This window comes from Gambusia affinis, linkage group LG01 (assembly GCF_019740435.1).
Source record: "Gambusia affinis linkage group LG01, SWU_Gaff_1.0, whole genome shotgun sequence".
Taxonomy (NCBI): domain Eukaryota; kingdom Metazoa; phylum Chordata; class Actinopteri; order Cyprinodontiformes; family Poeciliidae; genus Gambusia; species Gambusia affinis.
Window position 1 is genome coordinate 25,217,527 of NC_057868.1, and position 14,101 is coordinate 25,231,627.

Sequence of the window (14,101 nt, forward strand, 5' to 3'; positions counted from 1 at the left end):
GCTGTGATGCAGCATGCACTCAGGGAAGAGGACAGGCTGGACAAAAAGGCTGCTGGGGCAGCACATGTTGGTTTCTAGATAATGACACCTTCATACTGCACAGTCTAACTGTAGTTTTCCTCTTAAGGCTACGTGTTGAGGAAATTTACAAATTTAAACTCTCATTTTAATCGGCTTAATTTTGTAGAACTATATCTATGTTTGATATATTTCACTTTGTTTCATTGCTCATTAACAGACCCCGTGTTTCTGTGGTTCTGATACTGCTCAGGATGTAAACCAGGTATGTCCCCACCGGAGCTGTCTTTTGGATGAATGTGTGGTCTGCGTTTAGTCATCCTGCTGCCAGAGTCCCAGTGAAGAAACAGTTATTGACAGCGTATAGTAGATGACACAGCTAAATAAGTAAAGTTTTCGCTCATGAATGATGCATTTTTCCCAGCTGGCCTGATGGAAAAAGACAGAGAGGCTGCCTGACAGCCGGGGTGCTGTGTGTGTGCATGGTGCAGAACAAGGTGAGACACTTCATGGTACAATCAAGCATCCTCTCTCTCTTTCTATTCCTCTCTCTCCCTCTTCACTCTCTGCACTTTTTCTAAGACGTTCACAAATCGTAAGTCCTCAGTGGGGCTGTTACATTTTCCACTTTTCACCATTTCTGCATGTCGACCTTTGAATATCTTTTTTAGTTCTTTGTGCTCTACTGTCCTCCGAGCCTGACTCACTTTCTCCATCTCTCCTTAAAAGCGTCCCTTTCAATAACCCCCTCTCTTTGGGTCAGTAAAACGTCACTGTATTTTCTGTCTCAATGAGCTGCGCTGCCGCAGTCTGAGGTTATGATGGCAGGTTGTAAAGGGGTTGGGCATAGGAGATTTGCAGCATGCAGGACGCTAGCAGCAAAGGCTATGTAATAGTTTGTTGTCACCATCACTGTAGCGTCACAGCTCTCTGCATTTAAAGCTCCAGCTGTCATACCGGCAGCACATCCTGTCTGCAACACATGCTAGTGGCTTTACACTCATTTCAACTATGCAAACAGCATAATGCTTATATATGGCAATAATGTAAGCTAATTTCCGCTATGCTGCCTTAAGTTTTGTGAAGTTTAGATACAAAGACATAGAATTTTGCTCTGCTTTAAAGAAACAATCAAAAAGATCCATAATTAACTATGCGGCTAAAGAGCGTCCTATTAAAAAGCAGTTTTACTAATTTAAATAAAATTGAAATTTAAGTGTTTTCAGTTCAATTCCAATTTAAATTTAATCCAGTTTAGTTTTGTTCATTTTGATATAAATTTAATCCAACTTAAAAACTGAGCTTAAGTATTTAAGCTCAGTTTTAGTCTGTCTTCACAAGCCACTTCCATGATTTGAATTGTCTCTAGACATTCATAAAATTAATGCAAAATATATGCTTTAATATTTTGGTGCAGGTGTACAGAACACAAGTAAACATATCTAAAATAATCTAAGAAAATGATTTTGTTCTCCATGTTTATTTTGAAAAACTAAAATGTTTAAGTGCCTGTAATGGGATGCACCTGTCTGAAAGCATTTTGCTTTCAGGTTGTTCCTTGGTTTAAAGAACAGTCTACATATTTACTGACACTGAAAGCTCATTGGTGTAATGTTCTTGGTTCATGACACCTGAGAGAGGCTGTAATACTGTGTAGTTAATTGGTGGTGATAAACTACCTCTTCAAACCTGGCCACATTGATTTGGATGGAGTGTTTGAGTAAGGGAAAAAGTAACAGTGATGCATCGTAACACTTACGATCAGATCCAGCGGGCACTTGAATAAAACATTTTGCATTGAAACAACATTATAGCGGAAAGTCATTAACTCTTGGATTAGTAGCAAGCGGCTAATGTAGTCAGTCACCGTATAAAGCACTGCAGCCCTGCACAGCTCAAACAAACTCATCAATCCGACTAACAACGTGTGTCAACATGCTCTGTGGTGCTAATTCCAGAGAAGCACAAGAGAGAGTCAAGGAGATCAGTACGATCTGAAAAGCATGTTTGTCTGTCAAATACACTTATGGTTTATTTTTTCTTTGAGAGAATCAGGAAGTTGTTCATTTGTGCTGAAACTAGTGTTTTATATGTGAACTATTCAGGTGGGATAAAATTGAAAAAACTCTACAGACGTTATTCAGACATTAATTTTATTGCTTATTAATTGTAACTCTCGCCAAATGTTCTGCGAGTATGAAAATTTATGGTAAGTTCATAGAACAAACCTTTAAGGGTAATAGGGGTATGCAAATGTCCAACGTGCAACATATAGTATTTAGATGTCCTGCATGTTTTGTACTGATTTGACATTGTGTCATAAAACCGTATTTTAATATAAGAATTAATAATAATTATAATAATAATGTTATGTTACTATTTTATTTGCTATACTAGTCCCTAAAATGGATATAAAGTACAATAAAATTAAACTGAAAATAAAACACTACAAGTTACTTTCTAGTCACACTGCACAGTCAAACACACACACACACACACACACCCACACACCCACACACGCCTCGCACACAACGATTTACTCACTTGCACACATACACATTCGTGTTGCAGTTCTTAGATGATGAGACAAAAGAGAGAAGGAACCAGTATACCAGTGAGGTGACCTTCCTAAAAGAAATGTTACAATTAAGATTTCCCAATTCAAAAGGAAAAAAAAAAACATGTATAACTGAATAACATTACAATCAGGTTTGTGCAGCTAATATTCAGTTTCCTGCTAATCAAAGAACATTTATTGGACAGTGCAGGACAGAATGAAATGAAGGATGGTGGTTCAGTGGAATCTTTACTCTTACTGGTCTAATGAGAAATAATTAGATCAATAGAGTGAAACAATATGAGCTACTTACGGTATTAATATTTTACATGAAATAAACACAATTAAAAAACAATTTTTCTTCTCAGGAGGATATCCATGAAATAATATCTGCCACTGTGACATAGTTTGATTCCCACTTTTTCAAGATATCAGTGTGACAACTTGTTCTACAATGTCACCTGAACAGCCTCCATCCAAACTTACCATGGTAACCAGCTGTTGTATTGACCAGTTGGTGGTGATGCCATCTCTGCCACTGCACATTTGAACTCAGATAATCACCACAGCATCAAGCTAAATATAGTTGGCAGACCATTGCTCTGTCATCTGTGGATATAGTGCAGTTTAGACACTTTGCTATAGAGACAGTCTAATATAAAACCCCAGCAGTATTTTACTTGCAGGTGTAAATGCTGCATGTTTGTTTGCAGCTGCATATATCCCATGCTGGTATCTACAGGACTGACTTCTGCCTGCTTCTTGCTGGTCAGCTTAAGCCACAGTCTCTCCTGTATTCTGTGCAGCCTAACAGGATTGCCAAAGCTGTTGGCTGTGCTGCTTCTTCTATAACAGTCATCTATAATCGTCCATGCACAATAAAAGTTTATCTTATCTTTAGATTCAATGAATTCCACCCCACATCCCCCAACAGCCCCTCTCCTATTCTCCATACAAACAAACAAACAAACAAACAAAAACAAAACAAAAAAACCTGTCTGCTGATGCAGTGTAGTGTAAAGCGTGGAGCAAAGATTTTACTTCCTTCAGCAGCAGCAAGAGAGACCAGTGTGAACCATACAGATAATCAGGCTTGTGACAAAATGTTATCAAAGATAGAAACACGCCATTATATAACATGTCACTTTTCCAGATTGTAACATTTGTCTTCTCCTGCTGTGGACCTTATTCTGGAATCACTGAAAGACAGGAGATGTTTTTTGCTTTTAGGGCTTCAGTGGGATTGTAATTACACCTAAATCTTAAATCTCACCTGCAGCTGCCAGACCTGAAGGAAGAATGATCTTGCTTTCATTCAATTTACAGTACCATAAAACCTTATAGATTTCTTTTTCTTTTTTTTTTTTTACATTTAGAAGTTTCAGATCAAACTAATTTTAATATCAGTACGAGCAACATGGAGTTGCTAAATGATTCACAAAGGGAACAAAGTATCAACTCAATTAGACATACATCAATACTTTGACTAGACCTCTAAAAAACCTTTATTTTGTTTATGCGTAGACATTCAGAGGTGGAATTGCTGCCCAACTCAAGTGCACTGAAGCTTAATAAGATCATAAACTAAAGGTTCAGCTGGAGTCTCCTCCAAGGGAGCTTTGTGGAAAGCTTGTGGGCGCGAGTGTTTTCTCAAGCATGCATGAAGGAATCAAAGCAACACACCAGATATGATTCTAACATAATACAAAGCATAAAAAAGTCCATTTTAAATAATATGAAAATAATACATAATACATAACATGATTTTAATAAATAAAATCATGATTTAAAAGTTGCTTAATGTATTTACTCTTTGTCTGTTCATAAAATGTGTTTGATGATCTGAAATATTCAGGAGTAACAAAAAGCAACAACAGAAGAAATACCTTGTTCTGGAAGTATTCATGAAAGGCTGTCTGAGGAAAAGAAAACTACCTTTAACTTACTGAATGCATAAAATTATATTTAATCTATTATATTTAATCAGCTATCCATCCTCAGGACTTCCCAGCCCACCCTATGGATCTCTAGAAGCATCTCACCTCCTTCACATGAAAGGATTCAAAGCACCTGCGTTTGACAACCCCTCCCCTAACGAGTGCAGCAGCAGCACGCCTCCATACGACGGACCCCTCACTCCCCCCCTCAGCATCAGCAGTAACTTTGCCCTGAAGCAGGAGCCTTCTCCACATGAATCAGAGAGGAACTACACACCCCACCCTGGTCAACATGCCCACTACCTCTCAGCCCACCACTTCCCCACTTCCACAGCTGGCAGCCTACCAGGCAGGGCTCAGTCTCACCCGATCTTTCAAGCTTCTCGTTACGAGTTACCCCTGGATGTGGCCTTTGAGTCTTTCACTCCTTCTCACCTGGTCACTGCTCAGATGGGCACCATCTAAGACTGAATGAAACCAGTAAGTGACTGGTCAGAAACTGTCCTCAGAAGTGAATCTGCCACTGAACAAGTTTTTGGACTGGCTGTGCAAAAACAAAAAAAGGTTTATGCTGAACCCACTGGGTTCAGAGAGACTTTTCACCTCAACTGAGTCTACCTGATGCAAACATGCGACCATGTTTATCCTTTTATTTATTGCTTTCCTGTTTGATCTTGCATTGGTGTTTGAACTCTTAATTATTTCCGAACATTTGCCCTGCAGTTATGAAAGAGTCAAACTAACCATAACCAACATATCTTTGCTCATGCAGAAGTAAAATACAACTATCTGATGTTTGAACTCAAGAGCTCTGAGAATAAATTGATCCAAAAGTCATCCTGCTCAAATATGTGCACAAAGGTCTTGATTTTTAAGAAAGCAACTATTTATATATGTATTTAATATTTATTCTGATAATGTCTTGTCTTCTTTTTTTACATTCTTCTCTGCACAGTTTATGTATTTCCGTCTCCTTGGTTTGTTGCCATCCATTGGTAGCTGTACTTAGCTATTTATTTTGAGGTTTTTCAGGTGACTTGTTCATATTTGTGTTGCCATTTTTGTCACATGTACTGTTAATATTTTGCTGTTTCGCACTTACTGAAATAAATATTCTTATATTATATGCTATTTCCATAGTAACACTGTGTGACAAGCATTTTTTTTATATTTTAGAATACCATATTTTTCTTTATATTTTTGGCAAAGGCATCACTTCATGTTACTGTGGAGTTTCTCTCGTAACAGACAGATTTATTCTTTTCACATTGAATTTGTCAAAGAAGTAAGAAATTAGTTTTCTTTCATACCTTGCTATTAGTAGGTGTGTAAAAAATACATTTGTGACCCCTTGTGGTTTTTATTGCACCAATAAAAGGTCATAAGCCAGTGATTCATAGTGCCGGTCCCAAGTCTTCTGATAAACGGAGACAGGTTAAGTCAGAAAGGGCATCCAATGTAAAACTGAAGCCAAATCAAATATGACAACATGAACTCCATACCAAATCGGTCAATCCCCAGGTTAATAAAGAACATCTCTTGTCCTGTCCTATGGAAGTTGGACTAATGTTTCTTGAGATAAAGTCAAAGAAACCAGACTGAGATTGTTTCAATATTTTCAGAGGTGAAGCAATGTTTATTGGCAGTAGGATGAGAATAAGACCAAAAAGACAATTTATGTAGAAGAGTTTTGTTTGAAATACACAAAATTACAGAAACAGTGGGGAAAGAGGAAATGAAGCTGGTTGGTGTGAAGGTAGAGGATGCACAGGATGAAACTAAATTGAGACAATTTGGTGAGGTGACCCCTGAACATAAAAGCCAATAAAAGAGATGCAAAATGACATTTCTTGTTAAAGTATTCTACACCATGTGACTTTATCGAGTTTTCCACTTTACAACCACAATCTTCAATTTAGTTGATAAGAATTTTAATTGATAGACCAATTAAGATAATAAATAAACAAAACAGAAAATTATATATGGTTTTAATTGGTTTTATAAATAAAAATCTGACAGGGGCATTTGTTTCCACTCTCCCTGAAGCAAAGGTTTTGGATGACATATTTTGCTGCACCAACAGTTTAATGACTTTTGTGTTATATTTCTAAAAAATTTAACCATCAAGAAACAAAGCCTTTTGCTATTCCTTTTTTTGTTGCAAAACATTGTTGAACATCAATGATCAAGTCTTGCCATGGATATTTAAAGAGGCTTTGACTTTTATGACCATAGTAAATCTTTTAATATTAACAATTCCAGAATCTGTCCATCTTCCAATCAACTCTGAGCAGCTTCTAGTCTATGATAAAGCATCCACACCATATTTGGTTACCTTGCACTATTATATGGGATAGTATATCAGGAAGATGCACTATTTAATTGGTTTTTATAAATAAAACCAATCTTTATGATAAATCTTGTTTGCATCTAAGAGAAAATGCAAAAGTTTTATCTAGTTTGACCAGAACACTTTCTTTCACATGTTTGCTTTGACCTACAGCTTGCTGGTTTTAAATCACAAACATTACTTATTTTAGGTTTCTTTTGACAACTCTCTCATATTTCAATTGTAGCTTACCAGGCCTGACAAGGTAGACAACCATGCGTTTGCAGGAGGGCCATACTTTGTATTTTGTGAAATGTTAAAAGGCTGGAATATTGTTTGTATAACACAACTCTGCTTTGAACCTCTCCACAACTATTTTCCTGCCATGTTGTTGCACTGGGTTTTGTTTAGGCCTACTAGAGTAAAGTAAGATAAATTTATATGCAATTTTTGATAACAAGGTAGCCTTTTGTCTTCCATGCAAGTTTTTGATGATTCAAGCAGCATTCAATCTTCAGAAAACACATTAAACTTTATGCTTGCATCTTCAAAACTGCAGAAAAGTTGAAGTTAAAAATGCTTTTGAATGGGAAATACATTTACTGATTTATCTGCTTTTGGATTTAGTTTTTAACAAGATGTGCAGATTTCTTACTAGCAGAGGAGAAGTTGCTGACTTGTGCCAGCAAACCATCTGTTCTGTAATCAGAACAAGGACAAGTAGTACAAAAATGGAATCTGATTCTATTTGATTTGAATCATTTTAGCATTTGCTAAAGCAATGATAAAAGGGAACTGTTGCAGAATGTGAGCATCTGTGTGCCAGTCTGTGTATGATGTCACTCAGTGACTTGGCTCCAGGCTTTCTCTCAGGTCAGATGGGAGGCTGTTGTTGTGGGCCATGGGAAAAACAGCTCTGGGGAACAGGTGAACATGTCACAAGGGGTTTTTCTGAGCTCCTCTCATTCACTTTTCTCTCACATGTGCCCCATTTTCCCATCAGGCTCATGCCAAAACACCGTGGGGCGAGAGATCATGGAAAAAAAATAAAATAAAAATAATTGGTACATGTTTGCCAGAGTGTGGGAAAACGAGAAGGCACGGAAAATGATTATGATTTAAATTGACAGTAAAACATTGTATCCTATTCTTTTATCAAAATGGAAGAGTACAGTTTTATGAAGTCTATTTAGAGATGAAAATCAGAATAGGCTATTAATAACATAATAATGGCCAAAGTAGTTTTGACTTCAATCATCACCCTAAACACTACAATGAGACTTCAAATAAACAAAAAACAGGAAGCCAAAGTGGAAAAAAATGACTAGGAAGAGTAGGAGCTGGTTTGTGAGCGCAAGTTTCTTCCTTCTGGCCGGTGGGCAATTGTGTGAATGGGAAGTTGTTGTCCGAAAGGACTTTCCACCTCTTCATCTACCTCTCCAAAATGTTTGTCTTTTCCAGTTCTGACAAAAGTGCCAAGAGGCTTTCAAAGAAAAGGGAATTATTGTTTTAGTGGGCGCCACTGGTCTATTGTCGACGCAGCCTGTTCTTTCTCTTGACCTGTGACCTGTATTGTTGTTAGGATTCTTGTTCGGGGAGAGCAGACAGCTGGGGGAGCGGCAGGGGGGCTGATGGACAGCTGGGACAATTTTGAAGAGAGGAAGAGAGAAGAGAAGCGAGAGCATGAGGGGAGAAGGACGAGAGAGAGGGAAAATGAAGAGCTTGTTGTGGACAAATAGAAAGGCCAGATGAGGTGACGGAGGTCCCCGCTCCTCATTCACAAGTTTGTCCTCTTTGCTCTTGTGGGTCAGCGTTGGCACAGGAGTGACACATAGCTATACAGGCAGACACTCAGCCTGTGAGAAAGTAGTGGCAGAGTTTGCTGGCGCACTCTCTCTTTGTTGCTTTGCTTTTTGTTGTAACAAAAGTGGTAGGAGGGGGGCAGGGAATGTCAATTATCCTAGAGTCCAAATACATGGATATGGAAATAATCCCAGTAAACTGACTTTGGGTACAAGATTACAAAACATAGAGGCAGATGATGTTATAGGGTGAGGCTTGGAAGAGAGTATAATGGTCAAACAAGACAATTTTTTAAGATTTATGGTCTACGTCTGAATAAGTTTTCCCTTAAAACTCTGGGTAACATGGCAACACTTTACAAGTCATAGTTGGCTGAGCGCAGAGTTTATTTCATCAAGAAAACAACACATTTTAGGGTTTGTGTTTCAGATATGTGTTGACTTAAGGTCCTAAACAGGACTTTGTTAAGTGATCATTACTGGGAGTTCCTGGTGACACTCTGTCCCTGATACCTGTATTTGTTCACCTGTCGATGACTACGACAACCGCTCCCCAACAAGACACATGACTACATTTTACATGGCTAGTTTTTAACAGCACCTGCCTATTTTCTTGTGCAGAGAGTTTTTATTAAGCACATCTAGCTAACACTGGAGTTGAGCCCTTATTTACTTTCTGAAATGACTGAGGTAGCCCTGACAACAGCCCTGTCCTATTGTCAAATATGCTCCTTAAATACAGTAACCTAAAGATGAGTACATTGTGGTAACAAAGGGATGTGCAACAATGCTCTACAGGACTGTAGTGTTAAAGCAATTTTCAGTTGGGACTAAGGGGTGCAAAATGTATCAACAAATATTCAAAGCACTTCTTGCTGATGGATAATATTTCTTAGACATAATTAAATTTTCTTACAGAAATTGTCAGCATTTCAAAACATTTTATCTGAAATGCTGAATATCAATGTTTTATAACATTCCTATGTGCCAGCAGGAATGTTATAAAACGTTCCTGGTAGTAGATACACATCACTGGATGGTCAATATAAAATGTCCTCTAGCAGTTGTCTCTTCAGGTACTGTGAAGAGCACAACATAAATACTTATTAGGTATTAAATCTATTAAAACAAAATAAATTTGTTAAGTAGGACAATTATTTTTCTCTCTGAACTCCAACCACATTAGAACATCTTACAACCTGAATTATCTGCAAAGTAAGTCTATGTATGCTAATGTCAGCTTACCACTTCAGCAAAATTAAAACATCCTCAGCAGGAGGAACATGCAGGCTGATTGAAGGTTGTATCTGTAGGTGTTGAGTCAATATTTAGAAACAAACAAAAAAAAACCTGTCTATCTCAAGTGATACAATGTCAGAAGTTCAGCTTAGCTTTCTCATCTGAGTTTACTCATATTAGAGCATACTGAGGTTGACCTGCAGAAACTACGGTACTGTTGAAACAAAATATATGGCTGTCAAGAAAAAGACAAATAGGAACGAGATGGATGTGTCAAGAACATCATGAGTGATTCTCTATCTGCTGTTGCACTGCAAAACTGACTTTTTACAGACACGCACTTCAAGGATTTGGAGAATGTGTGAAAGCTTATATTTAAATTTCAGTGAGAGAAGGAGAAACACTCAAAATACAAATCCATATATTTTTATGATATAAATATCCCCCTGTGACATTATTACTTCCTAACATTGATTTTCATAGACTGATATGCTCCTATAAAATATTTATATTTTATATAAAATATAAATATAGTTCAGCAGCTTCATCAGTTGCAGACCTCAAGGCTTTATGCAAGAATTTTAAACCAACTTACATGATGTTGTTTTTCTTAATTCTGAAAGGAAGACTGGATTGACTGATGGCTTTTCCAAAATGAACCAAAACTTGATCAGGGATAGAAAAAAACTCCTTACCAAACTTCACATTTTAACATTCTTTTAACAGTGCAGTGTAAAGCCAACTCTTTTCTTAGCTCTCATTCTCTTGTGCTTATATTTCAGTTTTGTAACCAGCACATTTAATCTGCCATGCAAACAGGAGTAGCCCACACTAAAATAAAAAGTTCCTGATCCATAGGAGCTGGATGGAGGGATAAAGCATTGTGATTAAGACTGTATTAATGGGGCCATAGGAGGATGGAAGGCTTTAATCAGTGTCTGTGGCGATAATCCTTCTGCCTTTAGGCTGAGGCAAACAAATGATCCCCCACCCTCCTCATAGGCCTCAGCCTTCATGCACACTTACAACACACACACACTGTGGGGTTCATGGGTGAGGGGAACCTAGAGGTTGAGAGATGAATCACCACAAAATGAAGGGAAATTAAAGAAGTAGATAAATAGAGGAACATAGAGTACAGAATCAAAGAAGGTATTACGTTTGGTAAACATGATGAAAGCAAAACCTGGTAAGCAAGACTTATTTTACAATATACAATACATCCAAAATATAACCACTTTTTTCTAATATTACCTTGCAAACTTGTTCTAAAATCAACCTGAGCGCAGTTCTCTTTCAAATAAAAGCTACACTAAATATTTAATGAAAAAGGAAAAAACATGGGTTTTTTACACATTTTTAAAGTTATTAAGTATGTAAACATTGAAAAATGATAGTCACAGAACTATTCAATACTATTGCTTAGTAATAATAATAATACTGAATCCCATCTATGTCTTTGTAAGCTAGATCAACCTATTTTTGGGATATTTCCTGGTATTCTTTTCTAGAAACCCTTTCAAGCTCAGTCAGGTTGAATAGCCAGCATTAGACAGCATCAACCGGTAACCGGTGGGTTGCAGTTCATTCCCCCGCTCACTCTGTGTCTGTTGTTGTGTCCTTAGGCAAGACCCTTCTTCCGCCTTTCCTGCTGCTTGTGGTCAGAGGGCCTAGTGGTGCAGGTGCACAGCTTCTGTCAGACTGCCTCAGGGCTGCCATGACTACAATCTAGTAGGTTGCCGCCATCAGCATGTGTGTGGTGAATGACTGAATGCACTGTCATTTACCACACAGTGTTTAGAGTCCTCTAGACTTGATAAAGCTCTCTAAAATTAAAGGCCATTTACAATTTATAGAACTTTCTAGAGTCTTTTCCTGCAAAATATGAATAAACATGACTGGTTCAAGTTTAGCCTAAAGAACAAGGACTTGTTTATAAGGTAGTTTTTATCAGAGCTGACAAAAAAAATCTGAATGTGGGATACCCTAAGGTTTCATTTTAGAGCCACTCTTATTCAAACGGGTGGTATTAGGTACTTTTAATAGTACAATAAAGTAACATGAACCTTCAGTTGTTATAAAAATATCAAACATAATTTGAAAGAAACTGGTGGTCATTTACGGTGCTTTCCATTTAGCCCTGAAGTCAGAACTTGGGCCTGGGAGTAATGTCAAAGCCAATTTAAAGGGAGGCTCAACCCCAAATCATTTTTCTTTCTCTGATAAACTGTCTAAATAGATTATTTAGGGTTCTATTTGTTTGTTTCTGTGCAAATTTTGATATTTTTTAGTTTGCCATAAAACCTTTTCCGTTGTCTAAGCAGATATTTCAAAGGAGATTATGTTTTTCATATTTCCCAGGGAGTTCTTGTAACGAACTGCCACAAAGTAGAAATTAGATTTTTACATTTGTGTTGAATGTCTGCTTTAAAATACATTCAACACCAATAACAACAAAAAAAAGAAACATTTTCACTTTTCTGAAATTCACCAACTGCACATTTCTTCTTGAGTAATATAAAAAGAAGTAGCATATCAAAGAGCAGAAGACATCTTATGTTTTTTGAACAATAACAATATTTGTTGTTAATCTGTTACTAAGAGATGAGCACCTTTTCCCTAAAGCAAGATTTTTAGCTATTTTGTTTATTTATTAGCAATGTTTAGCACAGTGAATGGAGGAAGTCACTGTCAGACAGCATGCTTAATTATAGCCCACATGCCACTAGCAGCATTTAGACTAACATTAGCATTTTGGCTCATTTCAGCTTACACACTAATTTTAAGCAAAATGTTGAGCAAAATGGAGTAAGTCCATTTTGCTCAACAAGCTTGTGACTCTCCACATGCTATCGAGTACATTGTAGCTTACTTTAGCATTGATGCTAATTTTTAGCATCAGAACTCTGGGTTCCAACTGACTGGCACACTTTGGCAGGCTCCGTTTAAATTTTTTCAGAAATTTTCTAGTTACATTTTAATCACGTCCCTGGTCTAAAAACCAGTGTGATTTGTTTTCATACAGCTAATGGTAATGTGTTTTCTGTGTTTTAAATGTCTTTTCTGAAATTTTAAACTAAAATGTCAAAATAACAATTTTATTGCTGTCTTTGAAATGTCATATTTAATTTTTATATTTCGCACTCCAGTTTGATCTGGTCAGATACGAAATTCAATTTTTAAAAAGTAGCGTTTGTTCCTTTTTCGGATAAAACTTGTTTGCATTTACTATGTCATCATGTTCAACATGTTTTTCATGTTTGTCTTTCTTAGACCTTTCGGAAACTCGGCAGAAAACCTTAAACATATGAAAATGAACAGACGAAGAAGTATAAAGCAATATTCAGAAGAAGTCCGACTACCAGGTTCATTACCTATGGAAGTGGGTGTAAAGTGTGACATTGTGGGCATGAGGATAAGGGACGGACCTTCTCCTCCCAGAGTTCCCTCCGAGTATTAGGATATAGGAGTTAAAGAGCTTCTAATGGGATCTGGATGCTGTCGTGTTTACCATGGCCCCCCTTTGCACGCCCACTGCATTGTGGAAGTTTCTGGGCTTAAAGATGCCACAAAGGGCTGAGTGAAGGGACAGATGGAGGTCTCTTTGGAAGAAGGAACAGAAAAAAAACAGGCAAGGTAGGAGGGTCAGGGTGTCTGAGAAAGCAGGCAGTCAGAATGCCCAAATGCAGACGTGGGTGAACATTAATGGTGAAGGAGGGTGAGGGGGAAACTTAATCAGGACTTTAGTTGTATTTTTGAATGCAGTTCAGCTCAAGTTGTCTGAATTATTGGTCTACCCCCCTTTATAGTCATGGCTTATGTGTGTCACATTACCTTTGTATATTTAAAATGGGTTGGCTTGCTGTTCACGAGTGCGCTTAATTGAACAAATTCAAGGAGCAAAAAGAATTTTGGGGAGAATTTGCCATTAGATACAAAGTTGTTTCCATATTCACTGATACAATTTAACCTCAAATTTTGATTTGAATCAGTTTTCACAATGGTCCTTGAGACATTAAAATGTTAATATTATTTGATTAGTTTATACAGGGGTCAGGGGCGGGGGGCTGATGGATGCTGATGAGGATTGTGGACAAGAGCTGGAGGAGGGTCGAGGGAGGTCCGAGTGGTAGAAGCAACAGATGGGGTCTGATGCAAAGCTCGGCATGTGAAGTTTCTGTTGGTAACATCTGTCTGTCCATCTGTTACATTTTGTTGT

The 14,101-nt window shown here is 37.5% G+C and overlaps 2 long non-coding RNA genes across 4 annotated transcripts in view; both read left to right on the forward strand.

Annotated features, from left to right (window-relative positions):
• LOC122833752 overlaps positions 1-9,745 on the forward strand; it is a 35,904-nt gene extending 26,159 nt beyond the window's left edge. Inside the window, exons 3-5 of one of the 2 annotated variants that reach the window (XR_006371050.1) lie at positions 239-283; positions 443-515; positions 4,577-9,745. This is a non-coding gene — a long non-coding RNA (uncharacterized LOC122833752). The remainder of the gene's footprint in view (positions 1-238; positions 284-442; positions 516-4,576) is intronic. The other variant, XR_006371051.1, reaches the window with a different exon arrangement.
• Positions 1-14,101, forward strand: part of LOC122833757 — a 105,371-nt gene that overhangs the window by 74,362 nt on the left and 16,908 nt on the right. For both annotated transcript variants that reach the window (XR_006371053.1, XR_006371052.1), the window contains one exon: positions 11,508-11,613. This is a non-coding gene — a long non-coding RNA (uncharacterized LOC122833757). The remainder of the gene's footprint in view (positions 1-11,507; positions 11,614-14,101) is intronic.